Source organism: Mytilus edulis, chromosome 3 (genome assembly GCF_963676685.1).
Source record: "Mytilus edulis chromosome 3, xbMytEdul2.2, whole genome shotgun sequence".
NCBI classification, from domain to species: Eukaryota; Metazoa; Mollusca; class Bivalvia; order Mytilida; family Mytilidae; genus Mytilus; species Mytilus edulis.
In genome coordinates this window covers 104,321,060-104,342,843 of record NC_092346.1, presented here as the reverse complement: position 1 = coordinate 104,342,843, position 21,784 = coordinate 104,321,060, and the positions used below count along the sequence as shown (strand labels likewise).

Sequence of the window (21,784 nt, the reverse complement as noted above, 5' to 3'; positions counted from 1 at the left end):
TATTGAAATGGAAGTTGTATTTTATGATAATACATAACATATATAAAGGTTGAGGATGAACACGGATGCGGCCACTTTCATTTTTGACAAAAAACATCCGAAAAGTGACATTTTCGGCATATTTGGTTGATTTTTCATATTTGAGCTTGAATCGGATCGTTTTTAATGTCTAAATCAGTTCAAATCTTTCACATAAACTAATTGATTCAAATGAAATAGACTCTTAAGTGTTTAAAAAGTGGTCAAAATCTTTTGTCAGATAAATCTGAACTTTGAGGCCAAAATCGGTCCTTACCGGACCTACTCCTTTGCCATAGAAATAATGTTTCGAAGCACTTTCTTTTTTAAAACAATTGATTACTAAATTTTACTATTTTATTCAATGTATATATTATGATGATGGTATTATATGTATTACAAGTGGTGAGACTCTAATAAAATATTGAATCTTGATTGTCACAGATTTTCGAACTCACCCAATCATTGCTGATATAAACCTATTATATAAAGTTTTAAAATTAATTATCTGCCAAGAATTGTACAACTGAGAGCGCTAACGATGCAGTTGATCGGCACTGATTTTCGAACTCGTCCAAGACATTCCATATAACATGTATAAATCTGATATAAGAATAAAAAGACTGGCAAAAAATGTACAAATAAGAGCGGTAATAAGATCAGACGGACAGATGCCCGTAATTTCTATGTCCCTCGCATATGGTTGCGATGGGGACAAATACCGAAATTCATATTGCGGCTCAATGAAATCGGTGTCTTTCTTTAGTAGTATAGATCAATATTTCATTTTTTCTATATGCCGATTTTTTTCACAAATATTTGACTCCGAGCATTCCTTATCTTCTTTAGGTTTTCAGTAGTCCTTCATTGATCTGAAGATTATCAACTGTATTGCGCAGCGTGGCCTATATATATATATATATATATATATATATACAACTATATATATATTATCAACTGTATTGCGCAGCGTGGCCTATATATATATACAATTTGTCTAAACATCAACCCAACAATGTTAGATCTGTAAATTTGCTTTCGCAAATTTTTGGTTCTTCCCTCGCCGGGATTCGAACCCATGCTACTGTGATATCGTGACACCAAATCGCCTGCACTGCAGCCGTCCCGCTAGACCACACGACCACCACGGCCAGCGAAAGCTCTATTTATAAGAACCCAGGTGGTCGTGTGGTCTAGCGGGACGGCTGCAGTGCAGGCGATTTGGTGTCACGATATCACAGTAGCATGGGTTCGAATCCCGGCGAGGGAAGAACCAAAAATTTGCGAAAGCAAATTTACAGATCTAACATTGTTGGGTTGATGTTTAGACGAGTTGTATATACATTATGTACACAGCCATGTATCACCATCATTGATGGCGATCCGATGGATACATCTGTTGTAGGGTTGTCACTGACTCAGACGTATAGGCTACTAATAAGTTAAATGAATTTGTGGAGAACAACTGGTGTGAGCTGTTCTCTGAAAGGTTCTACCTTATGAAGGTAAATCCAGAAAAGCGCTTTGGACTCATGGAATTTATAAATGTACAACATACTGTATTGTTTTGTTATTACTACTAGGTCTATACCTTTGCTGGTGGACTATCAGTCCACAAGGGTATCATCAGCTCAGTAGCTAGTTCTCCGGTACTGACATAATTTATAACAATCTTTTCTAAAACTTACCGTTTACAAATTTTGAAATCATAAAAATAACGTTTCAACTTCATTAGGAAAAGTTATACTTAAATGGATTTGGATATTTTTAGGCCCCTTGAAGTTCCTTTTGGTTATATAGCCTCAGGTGAGTTTGAGGATGAAGTTCATTTTTTATCTAAATGTGACACTCATTTATTAAGAAGAGAGGAATTGATGCAGAATATATTAAAATCATGTCAAAACTTTCAAAATTTAAATATTAATATCAAATTAATTTGGATAATGAATAATGAGGATCCCAATGTACTATTTGCATTTTATAAATATATAGAAGATACTAAAAATTGAAGAAAAACATAATCTGCAATAACTAATTTCAATATAACTCTTTAATATGAATATGGATACCCTGTTAAGCCTGCACAGATCATAAGGAGAATTTCAAATTCTCTGGCACCGTCCCTTGATGATCCTTGCTGGCTGGACACAAAATCCATAATCTTAAAAATATGTTTTTTAAAATATATTTGAAATAATTTAGCATAAAATTGAGAAAGGAAATGGGGAATGTGTCAAAACGACAACAACCCGACCCTAGAGCAGAGTGAGACAACAGCCGCTTCAATGTAGCGAGAAACTCCCGCACCCGTAGGTGTCCTTCAGCTGGCCCCTTGAAATTATGTATACTAGTACAGTGATAATGGACGTCATACTAAACTCCAAATTAATTTATATAAGAAACTAAAATTAAAAATCATACAAGACTAACAAAGGTCATAGGCTACTGACTTGGGACAGGTGCAAAATTGCGGCGGCGTTTAATATGTTTATGAGACCTCAACTTTCCCCTATACCTCTAGCCAACATAGAAAAGTAAACGCATAACAATACGCACATTAAAATTCAGTTCAAGAGAAGTCCGAGTCCGATGTCACTGACAAGAACAAAAGAAAATAAATAAAATGACAATAATACATAAATAACAACAGACTACTAGCAGTTAACTGACATGCCTGCTCCAGACCTCAAATAAACTGATTGAAAGATTATGTCTTCATCATATGAATATCAGGTACAATCCCTCCCGTTAGGGGTTTAGTATCATACTATCATAAAATATATAAGAAGAACATAACCCGTGTCATGCCAACAACTGTTTTTCAAATACATGTGTTTAGTTCTGATGCAAAGACCCTATGTTCCGATGCAAAGACCTTATAAGTGAATCAATATTAAATAAAGGCAACAGTAGTATACCGCTGTTCAAAACTCGTATATCTATGGACAAAAACAAAATTGGGGTAACAAACTAAAACTGAGGGAAACGCATTAAATATAAGAGGAGAACAACGACACAACATTAAAATGTAACATACACAGAAACGGACTAAGCATTATACAAAATCCGATGAGAATAACAAATATAACATCAAAACCAAATACATGAACTTTGGACAGAAAAGTACCGTTACACGTCTTACAGCAATGTGAATTCACACTCAAATATAAGAGAAAACAAACGACACAACGGAAACACAACGTTAAAATGTCACACACACAGAAACGAACTATTACATAACAATGGCCATTTTCCTGACTTGGTACAGGACATTTTTAAAGATAAAAATGGTGGGTTGAATACCTGAAGTATTAACTAATTACAGAAATCAAAACCCGAATACATAATGCAAAGACCAACACAGAAAAATAGACACACTCGACTTAGTCCAGGCCTCAACGCAAAAAAATCATAGAAATGACGTCACATACGAATGGTGAAAAGGCAGAAAAATTACGTCACATGAATTTCTGAAACATCACAAAAATGACGTCACATTTGAAAAACTATATCTCAAAAGTAAGATAGAATTAGGATTGATTTAAGATTATAATAGAACTAAATACTGATTTTACATTTAAACACAATGCACATTGCAATACTTATTAATAACAATTAACTATAATATATATATGTCAAGTTTGTTTTGAATTCAACTTCAAACGTAAATTATCGTAGATTACGTTGAACAAAATCAAATCTAATAAATGAAGGCGGTGATTAATTTTATTTACCATAACACATGAATATACTAGTAATAGAAAAGACGTCAACAAATTTGACAAAATCCGACGAGAACCACAAATACAACATCAAACTAAACACATGAATGAAACGTATAAGATGTTTGCATGTTGAGTTATATTTACGAATTATTTCCTTATACCGATGATAAAATTTAGTAAATGTTTTGACTAGTTTGTGGTATCGAAAACCCTGATGTAATAACTTTTCAGTAATACATAAATTTCTCTCGCTAAAATCTAATATGTTGTTACATACACGAGCGAATCGTACAAGTTGAGATATATAAACACCATAAGATGGTGACAAGGGAACGTCACCATCTAAAAATGGATAATTAACGATAGGAAATGAAAAATCATCTCTTTTATCATAAATTTTTGTATTACGCTTCCCGTTAATGATATAGATATCAAGATCGAGGAAAGGGCAGTGGTCATTGTTAGTATTAGCTTTATTTAAAGTAAGTTCAACGGGATAAATTTCTTTAGTATACATACTGAAGTCGTCATTATTGAGAGCCAATATATCATCCAATTATCTAAAAGTATTGTTAAATTTAAATGTTGTTTCGATGGGTCTTTGCTAATTTTAGTCATAAATTGTAACTCATAAAGGATCTTGTCTCATCTGCATTTAGTACAAGTAGGGACTTCCCTTTAAGCACCGACTCTATTATCCTTTATTAAATAAACTTGTTATTTGCAATATACATCCAGAGACATATTATACTAATATTATATGTCTCTGATACCTCATAGTCAAATGTGCAAGTGCTTTAATTGTTTTTTCCATATTGAGATTTCTCCGCACAAACTACTAATGCCTCTTGTTTGTCTTTTCCAAAGTGAAAATACACTTGAGTCAATTTCAACATAGTATTCATTGAATAATAACACACTGCTACTATTTTGTTGATTGTACTTTCTATAGTATATTATACTATTTTATTTTATTTTAATACACATGTTACATATCTATTGTCTGTGTATTGTATATTTTATTATTTATAATATATTGTTTGTATGCTATATGCCCTCCTGGGGCCCTAATTTGGTCATTAAAAATATTCTATTATATTCTATTCTATTCTATTCTATAGCTCTTCAATTGTTTCCGTTCTTATAAATCAATGGCTTTCAAATATTTCGGACGCATAAAATGTATATAACATAGATATGATAAGACTGCTAATGATACAACTCTCCATCTAAGTTACAATATGTACAAGGAAACCATTATAGGTCAGAGTGCTGTCTGATCACGGAGCATTGGCTTACACCGAACAGCAAGCTATAAAGGGCCAAACAAATGACTGTTGTAAATCCGTTCAACTTCAATTATTTCGATTCTTATCAATCTATAGCTTACAAATATTTCGGACGCATGAAATGTATATAACATAGATATGGTAAGAGTGTTGATGAGACAACTCTCTATCCAAGTCACAATTTGTAAATGTGAACCATTATAGGTCAGAGTGCTGTCTGATCACAGAGCATTGGCTCACACCGAACAGCAAGCTATAAAGGGCCCCAAAATACTAGTGTAAAACCGTTCAAACGAGAAAACTAACGGTCTAATCTAATGTAAAAAAAGAAAAACGAGAAACACTTATGAACCATATCAACAAACGACAACTACTAAACATAAGATTTCTGACTTAGGACAGGTGCAAACATACACGTGCAGCGGGTTTAAGCGTTTTATTAGGTACCAACCTGCACCCTTATCTGAAACAATTGTGTCACATCACAACATAGAAAGAAACACTACAAAATATAGATCGAAATGGCTCAACTCACTCAAAAGACATATTAAAACAAGTGAACATACACTAAACGAATTTTGATCCGATGACACAATGTAAATACAAAATCAATAAAAAAGGGGTAAGATCTTAAAACAATTTCTGAAAAACAAACTTACTTTGAACAAAATGACGCCAAATAGAATAATGTACACAGGTAGATGAAAATGATTTTGTAATAAGATATACAGTATAAATGGAGAACGGTGTTATTTTTTACAAAATGTATAATTTAGTTGTTCATAGTATGAGAACAGAATTGAAAATTTATAGTCATACCAAACACTTATCGAAGCTGGTATATATTAAAAAAATAAAGAGACGAGGTTTTCTGCTCTATGGTCGGGTTGTTGTCGTTTTGACACATTCCCCATATCCTTTCTCAATTTTAAACATCATTACAAATTGTATCAACAGGTCAGATTAACAAAAACAAAAAAATATGATTTGAGAGTACTCGCAGTACCTGAAAGCTAGTTAAAAGCCAAACACAATAAAAAAAAAAAAAAGATCATGCGTCAGAGACAAACATCAACTAAAATACATCCCAGGAATAGTTTTTTAAGGTCAAGGACAATCAAGGAAGACATTATTGTGAAATACCAAAACACATCCTAGGAATTTAGTTTTTTTAAGGTCATGGACAATCAAGAAAGACATGACTTGCGAAATGCCAAAAATAAAAGTATCTATATACAGGCAGTAGTATAGTTAGGAGTTAATCTCTATATAGAAAAATATGGGTTGATTCATCTACCGGTGGAGTCCCCGGCGGTATCATTAACTCAAAAGTCAGTACTCTGGTGCTGACATTATTCATAAGATTCCTTTCTAAAATTATCCGTTTATGATATAACATGTTGTTAACATTTTTAATTGCACGAAATAAAAATAGTTTTTAAAGGATGTTAAACTGTAATAATTCTTGGTGTATGAAATGAAGAATGAATTTAAATGAGACTAAAACTAAAATTATACATTTTTGTAACAAAACGGCTTCGAGATCAGATTTTAAGGTTGAATGTGGTAACATTTCTATTAGCTTTGACAATGAATTCCGATAATAGGATTACATATAAACAAGTTTATGGAGCACAAATATACAATCCGAGAGATAACAAAATCCGCAAGCAGGGCGCTTCCAACAGTAATCACTTAAAACTGTAGCATATTGAGGGATGTCATTTGATGTTTATACAAAACTATATAAAACTCTTTTTGATATTTTACTTTTTACATGGCCCCGTTTTATGGGGACGAGCATTAATTTGGTATAAATGATATTATTGATTGTCAATATAATCTATGATATTAAATCATAATTATGTGAAATGGACAAACAAAAATTTGTTGAAATAGTTATTAAAGGTACCAGGTTTATGATTTATTACGTCAGACGCACGTTTCGTCTACATAAGACTCATCAGTGACGCTAAAATCAAAATAGTTAAAAAGCTAAAAAAAATCATAAAGTTGAAGAGCATGGAGGACCCGAAATTCCCAAAAATTGTGCCAAATACGGCTTAGGTTATCTATGCCTGGGATACGAAAATCCTAAGTATTTCGAAAATTCAAACTTTTGCAAAAGTAAATTGATAAAAATGACCATATAATTGATATTCATGTCAACACCAAAGTGCTGACTACTGGGTTAGTCATACCCTCGGGGACGAAACGTCCACTAGTATCCAAATAGAAACGAATCAAATAGTAACCAGTTCAGTATTTATAAAAGGTATAAAGAGGAGTAAATAACAAATTCGTATCTGAAAAATGTAAATGATAGACAACCTAGATGTATTTTATCTAATTCTGAAAGTGAGTGCATACCTTTAGGAATAGAGACACGTCTTTACACTGAGCCAAAAAGTCTTCTTATTGACCGAGAATGTAAATATTGTACAAATGATAGTATCGTAGACGAACAACACGTCTCAATGCATTGTGAAATTTATTTAGATATGCGATATGATTTATTTTTGAAAGCAAGTAAAATGTACACAAAAATGTTACTATTTTAATCATGTTGACAAATTCATTTACAACCCTTTTTCGTTAGAAATTTTATATCTTATATTTACTTGCAGCAAATATTGTGAATAGCATGTTCTTTTATTATAAAAGTTGTATTTATTCATTTATATTGAATGTTTAAAAGAATAAGTCTTTAATTGGAATTGTCTCATAAGTCAGTTGTTGCTAGTTACTGATATTGTTACTTAGATTTACACCTCTTTTTTGTATTTTTTTACTTATATTATGATGTGTGATATTGTTTTATTTTGGTATGTGCCACTTAACCGACTTCTAATAGGAACTTCTAATTTTTGTAATAAAGCCTATGAAAATATTGCAATTATTGATTTTTAGAGTGTAAACATCTCTTTGGGTATTTTGGATAAATTACATGCTTTTGATGGACCATTGGTAAATCGTCTACTACTCTTCGACTCTGACGCAACGTTAGATATTGGTACAACAACGAATAATAGCGCTTAGTAAAAATTTGACGGAAACTTTTGTTCGAAATGATGAAATAGATTTGTCAAATTATTTATTAAAACACAGATTGTTTGTTAAATTCTCACATAAAAAAGTAGAGAAAAATAAAAATATAATATATATAGATGTTGGAAGCCAATTCCCTCCAATAATCACACAACTCTTCGAAATATCGCATGAACGTTCTATGACGTCAAACATTCATGCAATGGTCTGCATGGCTGCCCCCGTCTTAAGTTTGCGTGGTAATTATAAAAGAATATGATGAACAGAAATGTCCCCGGAGAAATTTAGTTTGGAAGCTTAAAAAATGATAATTTTAAATTCTTTTGTACTATATGCAGACTCCTTACACTAAAATTATCAAATAAATTGAGCTAAATCTTCAATTCATAACAATAGGGCTGCTGTGTCTTGCGGAAATATCAAAAGTTAATTTTCATGCTTTCACAAAACCTGTAAGGCTAAAAAAAGAGTGAAAAGTAAATTCACAAAAATACTTAATAAAAAAAAAATAATAAATACTTAAGATCCTAATCAAATGGCAAAAACAAAAGCTCAAGCACATCAAACGAGTGGACAACAAATGTCACATTCCTGACTTAGTACAGGCTTATTATTTTAAAAATAGTAGATTAAACCTGGTTTTTATAGCTAGCTTATCCTCCCACTTGTGTGACAGTCGCATAAAATTTCATACTGACAACGATTTGTGAAGAAAACTCACAGAGGTATTAGGTGAAAATGTCAAAAATAAGGGTATAGCAGTCAAAAGTGTGCCAATTTTATGATGATATATATTTTTCGGCATCGAATACTTCACCAGTAAAACGTACTTAATAAAAAATATAATTGGAAAATAAAATTATATTACGATTGCTGGTTATTTATAAAGAATATTGACCAAAGAAAATGCCTCACAAGGTTGTAAGTTGATACAAGCGTAATATATCAGGGACGTTATGAACTGCATTAACAAGTTCTCTCCTCCGTGTATGTTAATAAAATTGAGAATGGAAATAGGGAAAGAAACCCGACCATAGAAAAAAAAACAACAACAGAAGGTTACCAACAGGTCTTCAATGTAGCGAGAAATTCCCGCACCCGGAGGCGTCCTTCAGCTGGCCCCTAAACAAATATATACTAATTCAGTGATAATGAACGCCATACTAATTTCCAAATTGTAGACAAGAAACTAAAATTAAAATAATACAAGACTAACAAAGGCCTGCTTTTAACAAAACGGCGAAAAATCCGCACTTCATACAATGAATTTATACAGACCTATAATACCCTCAAGTCAAAAGTAAGAAAACTTCATGTATTGTCTCTTTTACTTTGTATTCAGTATCCCGGAAATGTTTTAAAAGATTGCATGAAAGTGTCAAAATGACAGCTTTTTGTCCCCATATAGTACCAAAAAATCATCACTGCCTGTTCATTTAGGATTAAGATTGAAAATCATATTGTATTGGCCTCAAAAGACATTTGTACTTTTGTGCAAAATTTTACATCAATCCAACAAGGAAATAGGTGTGGTGCGCGTTTTCGAAAAGACATTTCAATTCAACGGCATTTTTCTGTTACAATTAAAGGTAGCAATATCTGACATTATTATGAGTCATACCGTACATTCTACACTTCCACACGATCTTATCAAACATAAGTTCTCTTATTGAATTATGAACGTCACAAGAATCGAGTTTTTCTTATCTCAGGCATAGATAATCTTAACCGTATTTGGCACAACTTTTGGGAATTTTGGATACTCAATGCTTTTCAACTTTGTACTTGTTTGGCTTTATAAATATTTTGATATGAGCGTCACTGATGAGTCTTATTTAGACGAAACGCGCGTCTGGCGTACTAAATTATAAACCTGGTACCTTTGATAACTATTTGGTAATCATAATACTGAGGGAATGTTTGAACCAATACATTCAAATATATAAAGGATGTTTGCTCCTTCTGTTTTTAAATATTTGTCTGATTTTCGAAGTTCACTGGTTTTATTCATGCAGTTTCATATTAAAAAAAAATTAGCCCGCTAGCCCCTACTTTTCTTTTCACAGTTTTATCACATATAGTTTTAAAAGCCATATTTGAAAATCTCATAAAATCCTTGTTATATTTTCGTTGTGTTTGGAAGAAAAAACATGACAATGCTAAATGTATATATATATAAAATCACAGGAACTTGTCTCAGAAATTTTTTCCTATATACCTTAATATAACAATTATAATATTAAGGTACATGTGTATATATGATTTTTTTCTGATACAAGTGCCTGTGTATAAAATCTAGAAAGAATCATTTAATATCATATATATATCATATAAATATTTTTAATAATAATAGTAGTAGCTTTCTTCTGTAATGAAATATATGTATGTGCCTTAAATGCGTGTGGCCATCTATCTAATTAGTGTTCAAATTAAAGTTCGTGTTACTGTTTTAGTTAAACTTTGAGTTAGTTTTCGAATTCAAGTCATGCTTAGAATTAAAGTTCTAGCTAGCATTGAGTTTCGAGTTGTACTTCGAGTTTTTCTCACATTTAAAGGAAGAGTTCTTGTTAAAACTTTGAATTTGAGTCACTTCTTGAGGTAGAGTTTGAGTAAGATACGAATTTAAGTCTCATTTAGATTAATTAAAATTTCGAGTAGAATGTCGAGCTATTTTATATGTCTTTTTGAGTTCGTAATTAAATTTTCTATCGTGGAACAAGGGCTTTTGCTAGGGCTTCCGAAAAGAGGGCTCCGGAATATGCGTACTAAATAAACAATGTTGCAGTGTACAAAACGAGGAGTTGAAATAAATTTAGATGTGGTGTGGTTGCCAATGAGACAACTATCCAGCAGAGTTTAAATGCAGTGGACGTAAGAAATGATATAAAGGCAACCATACAGCCTTCAACACTCCGTATAGTCAGCTACAAAAGGCCACCATGCACTATGCGAAAAAAAATAATCTATTTTTTAACAGATTTCAATATGTAGTTTGTTTAAAGTGCTTTGAATGAGTATTGCCAAAGTTAAAGTTCAAATTAAAGATCGCTTGGTTGTTCAGAGTTATTTAGTATGAAAAAGGGGAACTGCAGACAATAATAATAAAAAAAAAATCCTAAAACTTTTACAGTATTTCGGACATAATTGGGATATCCCAAACTCTAGGTCCTGTTGTATTTGATCCGAAGTTGTCAAATAGAAGCAGTATTATAATAAATTTGTAAAATAGTCCACGGAACGCTGTGTTTCGCCTGATATTGCTGAATTCAGTGTAAAATCGTAATGTTGATCGGCTGTACATACATTCTGTAAATGCTTTTTCTTGATATTGAGGAAAAACTCCTATACAAGTTTTAAAACACTTCATGGAGGTAATAAATATATCATGTCAAAACAGTTTAATTCGCTTTTATTTAATTAAAATAAGCTGTATGGTTTTCAACAATGAGCAAAACCCATACCCCATAGTAAGCTATAAAAGGCCCCGAAATGACGCCACTTTTGACGACGTTGTTGTCTCTCACTGCCGCTACAATGATGTTGCAGGCTCGACACAAATCAAAAGACTAATACATTTTTGTTAACAAATGAGACACTTCATATCAACTCACACTTCAGTCACAGGAAAATCGGGGGAGGGGGCTCGGACTAAGCGACAAAGCATCAATACTATAAAATTGAAAAATAAACGTTTTGGAATATCTGTTTCACATGTGATGACGAACATGTTTCAGTTGTCGTAACCATAATACCTTCATCTTTTACTCGAATGTGAACTTCCAAATAAAACCAAATCACTCGGTTTGTAATTTCGCGAATAACACGACGGGTGCCACACGTTGAGCAGAATCTCCTTACCTTTCTGGGGAACACGAGATCACCCGATGGATTTAAATAACCCAGTCATACCGATCTATTGAGTCAGTCAATTGAAACTGTCTTTTAAGCTACCACAATTTTACCGCAACTGAAAGTTGGGGGCATAGTGTTTTACCTCTGTCCGTCCGTCCGTCTTTCCGTCCCATTATCGGTATATATTTATTCTGCATAACTCCTCCAACAGTTTGAATTCTAGGACGTTTTCCCTTTACTGTCTGTTTGAGAATATATTGAAGGTGTGCTGCATGTGGTCAGGGTTTAATTGTTATTAATATGTGCTCTTTTGGGAGAAAGTTGAACTTTGTCATTTTTGGGAAATTTACTTGCATAAGTAGGGCGGCGTTTCCAGATAACTCCTCTTACAGTTTGAATGATAGGAATTTATCATTCTGCTAGCTGTTTGTACAGGTATTGAAGGTGTACATGTAGTCAGGGTTTTTTCTTTTTATTATTTTTCCTCTTTTTGGAGAAAAATTGAACTTTTTTCTTTTTGGGGTATAAGCGGTAAAATGAGTGGAGTGCGGGGGCATCACTTTGTCTAGTTTACGTTTTTTTTCTCGTGTTGTGCTGTAACACTATTGTTACAGTCCGATGTTCGCTCACATACATGTTAAACTCCGCCACGTGCACTTTCTTTGTGCACCTGCCCCTAGTCAGGAGCATGAAGTTCAATTGTTGTCGTTGTATACATATGTGTCATATTTTTTTTTTTTTTGTAAAATAAACCGTTTGTTTTTTCGTTTGATTTTTTTTCACATAGTGCATGGTGGCCTTTTGTATTTGACTATACGGAGTGTTGAATGCTGTACGGTTGCCTTTATATTATTTCTTACATCCACTGCATTTAAACTTCTATGTTGCGTTGAACTCTTCCGTTAAATGTGACTCAAACTCGAAGTCCAACTCGAAACTCAACGCTTACTAGAATTTTAATTCTAAGCATGACTTGAATTCGAAAACTAACTCAAAGTTTAACTCAAACAGTAACCCGAACTTTAATTTAAACACTAATTAGATGGATGGCCACACGCATTCAAGGCACATACAACATGGAAATCTATCTAAAAATAGAACAGGCTTTTCCGAATTGGTCACGTGATTTTACCGCATCAAGTAATGGGATAACCACATCAAAGAATGACAGGACCACATCAAAGAATGACAAGACCACATCAAATAATGAAACAAATACATCAAGTAGTGTAAAATCGTCAAATTTTGAAACATCATTACTTAATGTTAAAACCATATAAAGAATAAACAAATCAACATTACGAAATAACAAAACCACATCATGTAATGAAACAACTACATTACGTTAAGTCACATACACATCAAGTAATGTTAAAGCAACATTGACTAATGACACAACCATATCAAATAATGGTGAAACCACATCGAGTAATGAAAAGACCATATTGAGTAATGACAAAATTATAACAAGTCAATACGAAACCATATCGTGTAATATCGAAATATCATTAAGTAATGACTTTTCCATGATGAGTTATATTTAAACATCATTACGTAATGTCAAAACCATATTAAGTAAAGACAAAACATCATTAAGTAATAATAAAACAACATAAGGTAATATCAGAGTTCCACATAAGACAGCTGTGGCGTACCATAGTAACATGAGGTCATAAATAATAGCATTACATAAACATGTTGAAGCAAAAATGTAGTATCAATTATATAGATATGTCACTTCAACTTCCCTTTCGAATGCTAAAATACTATTTAAATGTTGAAGGATGTTGGTCTATATGCTAAGTGGTCAAACATGCGACATGATCAACTGAATTATTGAGCAAATTCTCTTGCTCTATACGGTATATTATTTCAGCGTTATCTGCTCTAACAGCATCATCAGTTAGGTTGGCTTATCTTTTAGCAGACTAACAAAGTATTTAATATTTTCCCTTTTTATGAGACAGTCTCTTGCTGTAGCGAGATTGTCAACACTACTTTTATCCACTTAAGAATCGAATAAATATGGCTTTATATTAAATGCTTCCTTTTCAACTGTAAAACATACTGCTGATTTCTACTTCTGTTACTTTCTAAAACAAAACCTGTGATATCTTAATACGTGGATAAAATTCATTGAAATGAATAAATAAATAGTCATGTCCATTGCTGCAACATTGAAAACACTGTTTTTCCCGATTCTGTTGCTAAACTTAACATTTCATCAAATCTTTTAAGGCTATTTCAACTAGTAGCTTAGCTACGACTAATGAACTTTACATTAACTTTTGAAAGAATACAGACGGAAAAAGTGAAATTAACTTTTTTAGAGTGTAAATAAAGGCAACATTCAGTTCTTTGGATGTTTTAGAAAAACTACGTGCCTTTGATTTTTTTATACGGTTGACGGTTTTCACTTTTTTACTCTTTAAACTACAGTTCCACAAAATGTCATTAACATATTTTTCCAATTTAGTTTAATGGCCGTTAAAAAACTGTCTTACATATGCTAGACATACTTACTGGATGTGTGATGAAATGATCAAAACTATAAATTTTCTTAATATACTGCCAACACTAACCCAATTGCACACAAACAGCAATAACTTTTCTTTTCTAGATTGAGATATTTCCGTTTTTACACGAGAAAATCTACCCAAAAATGTATCAAAAAACAAAGAACGACATTGGTATTCATTTGTCAACGTCTTAGAGTGTTTTATGTCCCAACTCTTTCACTATGCCGTAAAGATTGGATGTCAATGATAATGATTTATGAACTGGTAAATTATTAAGTCAGGCATTTCAAGTTACTATAATTTTTCAGTAAGTTTTTCCATAGATTTCAAGATTTGGTTTTTGATGTTTGGCTGTGCTTGTACTTCTTTCAAACAGAATAGTACATCCTTTTTTTCCGTTGATGTTGTTTATCGGGCCTTGAAATAAGAAACGATTCGAGTAAACTTATAAATACTTAAAACAAAATCTGTAATTATATCTTTCAATATTGTTTTTATTTGTATAAGTATTTATTTTGTTATCAGTAAATCAAAACCACACTAAATGATATTGTTATACACATAGGCACATAGGCACAATAACCTTTTTTAGCATTGCACATAGTCATATTTTCCCCTGTTTATTAATGACGTCTTAACACTAAATTCATTGGATGTTTTATGTGTACTGATTGCTATTTTGGTTTTATTATACATGCTTTTTGTTATTATTTGTAATTTGCTGTCAGTAACGACGAGTACTGTTAGATCTGTACTGTGTACCTTTTTGGTATGATGAATATATAAATTTGCTGCTTTTTCCGGTTTGTGTTTTTTTCTGCTTATATCAATACGATAATGAAGGCCCTTTTTCAACATTGATATAGAAATCACAACAGAAGTGGAAATGAAGGAAAATATCTCTTTGGCCCAAAACTTTTTCACATAAAATTATCAATAATTATGTACCAACAATGATGATAGGATATGAACCTCGATATAGAGAGCATCTAGATAACATATCATCAATAGATAAGTATGATGACACTCATAGTATTTTTACAACTGACGACCTAAATGGTTCTTTGTTATTAACCAGAAATAAAAACCATGATATACTTGAACTTCTGAAAGAGCTCTGCAGAAAACATCATCTAAACCATACATTTGAGGCTCTACATTTGACCATCATAAAAGTAAATCATGCTCACAGATAGACTATATCCTGGAGAATAAAGGAGTACCGCAATAGAAGACCAATACCATACAAATGAGTCAGCACAAGTTCTAATAAGAGCTAAAACTAATGTAATGTCAATAGCGTCTGATAAGATCAAATGAAAATAGTCAAAACCAAGAACCATACTCATATAGAAGAAACCAATATAGGGTTATATCAAAAAGATGTAGAAACTCTACAGGAGCAACGTAAAATCCCTGATTCAATAAAAGACATCTAAGAACAGGCATTAAACATCGTCGATATTATATCCAAAGCCAGAAATACAAGTGTCAAGTGTACAAAAAAAGTAAAATCACAAAAATACTGAACTTAGAGGAAAATCAATTCGGAAAGTCCATAATCACATGGCAAAATCAAATAAAAAAACGCATCAAAAACGAATGGACAAGAACTGTCATATTCCTGACTTGGTACAGGCATTTTTAAATGTAGAAAATGGTGGATTAAACCTGGTTTTATAGCGCTAACCCTCTCACTTTGATGACAGTCTCATCAAATTCCATTATATTTACATTGATGCGTTAACTAAACAGACACAATTAATAAAATAGTCAAAATATGGGTACATCAGTCATGATCGTATAACAATTTTAAAAGGAACAATTTAACAGAACACAAAAACATCTATCTGCAAACACATTCATTGGTGTGTGTGTCTGACGTCAGAAATTGTTTTACGTCACATAGATTTATTGTTCAATGTGCATACAAACAATTTTAAAATTTACATAGGCAATGTTAGCATATAGGGTTAAAAAATCAAAAGTATGTGAGAATAAATTTCAGAAATAGACCGAGATTGAAAATAGTCCAAAAGTTATATATAGAATTTATAAGAATCCACAAATAGTTAATTCCACTACGCGATTTAATGATTTTGACGTTTATGGTTTAACGTATATTGTAATTCATAATAGAAATATATCATAATGACATAAAATAGAACAATATCATACTGACGGGATCTTTTAAACGGACCAAAGTGGAAAGCCTATGAGAAGGTTAAAGAACTCAAATCAAAAAGAATGCTTTTTATAGCTGGAAGCAACATTGATATTAAAGAATACAAATGGAGAACATATTGTAGAACAAGAAAAGTAAACGGACATCCTTGCAGAATTCTACGAAACATTAGCAACCCAAGCTACAAAGGACCATTATGACGCAGAATATATGAAGCAATGTGAATTTAGATACAAACAAATCAACGCAATTGTATATCAATCTACAATCAATAGAAATGACATCACACAATTTACAGAAGAAGAGATAAAAAAAAACCATCAATGAACTGAATACAGGGAAAACATAGGATGGCTACTTCTTAACAGCCGAGCACTTTAAACATGCCGGTAATACAATATTACCAGACATTGCTTATCTCTTTAACAATATCATGCTGAAAAGGAACAACACCTGATATCTTCAAAACAGGCATTCTTACTCCAGTTCATAAAAAGAAAAATACATCCAACCTTAACAACAACTTCAGGGGAATTGCAGTCACCTCTGTCTTAGGGGAAATTTTTTAATATGCATTATCAGAAAAAAATGCCTGACTTGAATACTCATCAGACTGGACTCCAATTTTGGTTTACAAAGGGTCTCTCACCAATAATGGCTGCCTGCTCTTATTTTTCTGATGGCATACTACAGGCAAGTTAACAAAAATAAAACTTCTATCTACAACCCTAAATTATTAAATTAGGAAATGAAGCAATACAATCTAACAACTACGCCACACATAAAGGAATTATACAAGAACATATTGATATTGCAAGAAAGACTCTTGAAGTGGGACTAAATAGAAAAGGAGGTCTTAACCACAAAAAAGCTTAAAAGATCTACAAAGCGAACGTTCTTCCAAGACTACTATACGGCCTGGAATACTTCCGCTGAATTTGACATAAGTAGGGTAATTAAGGCAATTCCACATCAAAACTATCAGATGCTTCCAACCCTTTCAAAAAGAACTTCAATAGCGGCAGTATATATGCTTATTGGTGCAATACCAATTTAAGCAGAACTTTATAAGAAAGAACTTTGCCTGCTTTATTCTATTCTAGTAAGTGAAAACACCAAACTAAGAACTTTAATGGAAAAACAACTGATTGTCAACTCAGAAAATCAAGAAAGTTTCTTTCTAAGGGTGAAAGAAATCTTACAATATTACAGTCTAATGCCAATTCACGAGCTGAAAAAAAATATCTTCCAATAAAATTTCTAAGAAAAAGCAAATGAACACAGCCATAGCCGATAAATGGACACGAAGGCTACAAACCGAAACGAAAGAAAAATCCACTCTTAAATTTTACAATACAACAGACCTAAAAATACATCAGAATCATCCAGTATGGAACTCTTTACCATCAGTTACATATGAGGTATAAAAAAAGGGCACAATTCAAAGCCAGATTACTTACCGGTACATATCTATTAGAATGTGACATACACAAATTCAAAAGGGAACAAGAAAAAGCAAATTGTGCTTGTGTCAGTTGGAAATAGATACTCTAGAACACTTCTTACTCAAGTGCCCAGCTCTTTATGATAAACGACAAATAGGTTTCCTGGATTTGAAAAAAAACTCAACATACAGTCTGTTAGACATAGCAAATGAAATGAAACTTTGAAAGGGAACCAGACATTAAATATTCAAATAATTATAGACTGCACAACAGTAGCCCAAGAAATGAACTTTACCACTGTCCCAGGTTAGGGGAGGGTTGGGATCCCGCTAACATGTTTAACCCCGCCACATTATTTATGATAATGCCTGTCCCAAGCCAGGAGCCTTTAATTTAGTGGTTGTAGTTTGTTTATGTGTTACACATTTGTTTTTCATTCATTTTTTTTATACAAATAAGGCCGTTAGTTTTCTCGTTTGAATTGTTTTACATTGTCATATCAGGGCCTTTTATAGCTGATTTTTCGGTATGGGCTTTGCTCATTGTTGAAGGCCATACGGTGACCTATAGTTGTTAATGTCTCTGTCACTTTAGTCTCTTGTGGACAGTTGTCTCATTGGCAATCATACCACATCTTCTTTTTTATATTAGGTCCAGAGACAATTACTCAAATAGAAAATCTAAGTAGAGATCTTTGTTATGGACTCATACTCAGAGAATAATGATGCAAAAGAAGATTAAGACTTTATAAAGTGATCTTCACCCAATGGACAAACATTATATTGGCTGTATATTTAAAATCTAAAATTTTATTTTCTATTTTATTGTATAGTTTTTAATTCTAAAAACGCATAATTATATGCGAAGTTCGTTTTCTTCGACATTTCGTAATTCTCCACTATCTATAGTATATGTTCAGTGAGTACTTCTTAGTAACTTTGTAATCATTATTAGATATATTTTCGATTAGTTAAAAGCAGTGCACTATATGGTGTTTCTTTTTTTTATTATTTATTTTTCTTTTTCTTTTTTTTCTTTTTGTCTTTTGCGGGCTTGTTTGGCGGTTTATTTTTGTAGGGCCCGCAATTGTGTTTACTCTATGGCATGTATGTGTATAAATTATTTGTTAAATGAACTTGTACAATAATTTTCGGCCAAAATAAAAGTTTTATTTATCTTGTTTTATATTCTGAGCCAAAGATAATTGTATAGTTTTTAATTCTAAAAACGCATAATTATATGCGAAGTTCGTTTTCTTCGACATTTCGTAATTCTCCACTATCTATAGTATATGTTCAGTGAGTACTTCTTAGTAACTTTGTAATCATTATTAGATATATTTTCGATTAGTTACCCTCCCACCCATCCCTAATGTTTAATTATTGTACTTGTGAGTTTAATATTGACAGATTTAATTTGTGCGGTTTATTTTTGTAGGGCCCGCAATTGTGTTTACTCTATGGCATGTATGTGTATAAATTATTTGTTAAATGAACTTGTACAATAATTTTCGGCCAAAATAAAAGTTTTATTTATCTTGTTTTATATTCTGAGCCAAAGATAATTAAATTTACATATTGGAATTACATAAGGGTTGATAAGGACCAAACTTGTCTTTAGTTATGGATTGAGGACACTTTTACATGTACAAACCTGTTGAAGCTACGTTTTATTTTTACATCCGATCTTTATAATATTTAGGGTTTTTGTCACTTTAAACAAATTACTTCTAAATTCTATGAGTTACCATATACATGTTATTAATGCAACTAAATAAACTGATGTAAATATTTCAATTATACCAAACGGGACATTTAAACCCACTGGTTGAAGATATAAAAGTAACGTCATGGAAAATAAAAAGACCTAAAAGACTAATCCTTAGGATAACCCTTACAAAACACAATATAGAAAACTAAAGGGTAAGCTGATCCTGCTCCATATGGGACAGTGATCAGTTTGCTCATGTAGGTATAACCCCGGTCATAAGTATAATTCAGTGGATCAAATTCTTGAAAAGGTTCGGGATTGTTGTAACAAAGATTGAAAATGATATTCCATAAAGGTTAAAAAAGTGCAACAGATGTGTAACATTATTCAATAGTCTTAAATCAATTAAGCTATATAACAATCCGGATCAAAAACCAGAACCGAGAGAAAGTCATCAACTACAAAAGGACAACAACGGAACAATAGAAACACAGAGAGTGCTTCAAAAGCAAACGCAAACATAGTCAGAAACGACTTTTTGTGTTTCCTTGTTTCTTACAACGTGACTCTGTACTTTAAAAGATCACGTCATTATGTTGTTGTTCTATTATATGTCACTATGTTATTGGTCTATTATAAATTTGACAATACTTTGAACGACAAACGACAAAATTATTTCACTCGCGTAGTAGTATTAACCATATATGGATTCTTAAAATTTCTAAAGAACTGCTGGATAATTTTTTTTTTCACGGTCTGCTTCTAAAATTAATTGTAATAACTTTTGATTTTATAACCTTGCATACCACTATGACCTATGTGAGTCATATTTGTTTTGAATAGACAGTGAACGAGAAAATTTCCTTTTTGTGACGTTTGGATTTTCTGACGCCAATCACGCAAAACAAAGAATGTGTTTTTTAATTTGATTGATGCTTTTTGTGTTTTTTGTAAATGTTTGTTTGCATGAAATTGTAACACAGTGATGGCTGCTGTAACCATATTTTGACTATTTTACCGATTGTGTCTGTTTTGTTCTCGCATCGTTGTAAAAATAACGGAATTTGATGCGACTGTCATAAAAGTGAGAGGTTAAGTGCTATAAAACTAGGTTCAATCAACCATTTTCTACATTTGAAAATGCCTTTACCAAGTCAGGAATATGAGAGTTGTCCATTCGTTTGATGTGTTTTATCCTTTGATTTTGCCATTTGATTAGGTACTTTCCGTTTTGAATTTTTCTCGGAGTTCAGTATTTTTGTGATTTTACTTTCCCTTTCTTTAGATTTACTTTGGAATTGGTCTTTTGGTTTTTTTTTATAATTTTGCTAAATGTTGAAGGCTGTACGATGACCCGTGTTTGCTTAAATATATGTCATATGGTCTCTGGTGGATAGTTGTTATTGTGAATTACACCAAATCTTCTTATTTATATCTTCAAAAACGCAATATAGATGAAATATATAATGGTTGCCAAATAAATTGACCTTAAAGGTATCTTGATGACTAGTGCATGAAAATTAAAGAAAAATATTGAAAATCCAAGGACATACTTCCTTTAAATGGAAAAGTTTAAACCAGCAAAGTAGAATTAGTGTGAATTACAAAGATGAGTACGTCTGAACTTTTTGTCTTAATGTCCAAATTTGCACGGGTACGGGTACATAATGTGCTGCTAAAATGGTGTTTTTTGTTTTCTTTGAATTCATATGAAAATTATTTCGGTTGATGTCGGGACGTGGCAACTTATTTCGCCTTCTTTACAAGTGCTCCGAATTACTAAATAGTTATTTTTTTCTTTTTTTGTGACCGTGTGTGTTTAGTTTGTTCACGAGCTATAATAACTTTATCGATTAACTAAAACTGTTTGGGTCAAAATGTTTGGCCGCCATTACTGTTCTGTCTTTTGTCTTTTATTTGGTTAGATTTATTTTCTAAGTTCTGTTAGTCTTTATTTTTTAAGTAATTAAAAAACATGAATGATTAGAATGTC

The 21,784-nt window shown here is 32.2% G+C and overlaps 1 protein-coding gene across 2 annotated transcripts in view; it reads left to right on the top strand.

Moving 5' to 3' along the window:
• Window positions 1-21,784, top strand: part of LOC139514711 (uncharacterized) — a 64,052-nt gene that overhangs the window by 14,795 nt on the left and 27,473 nt on the right. The gene's annotated exons all lie outside the window — the stretch shown is intronic.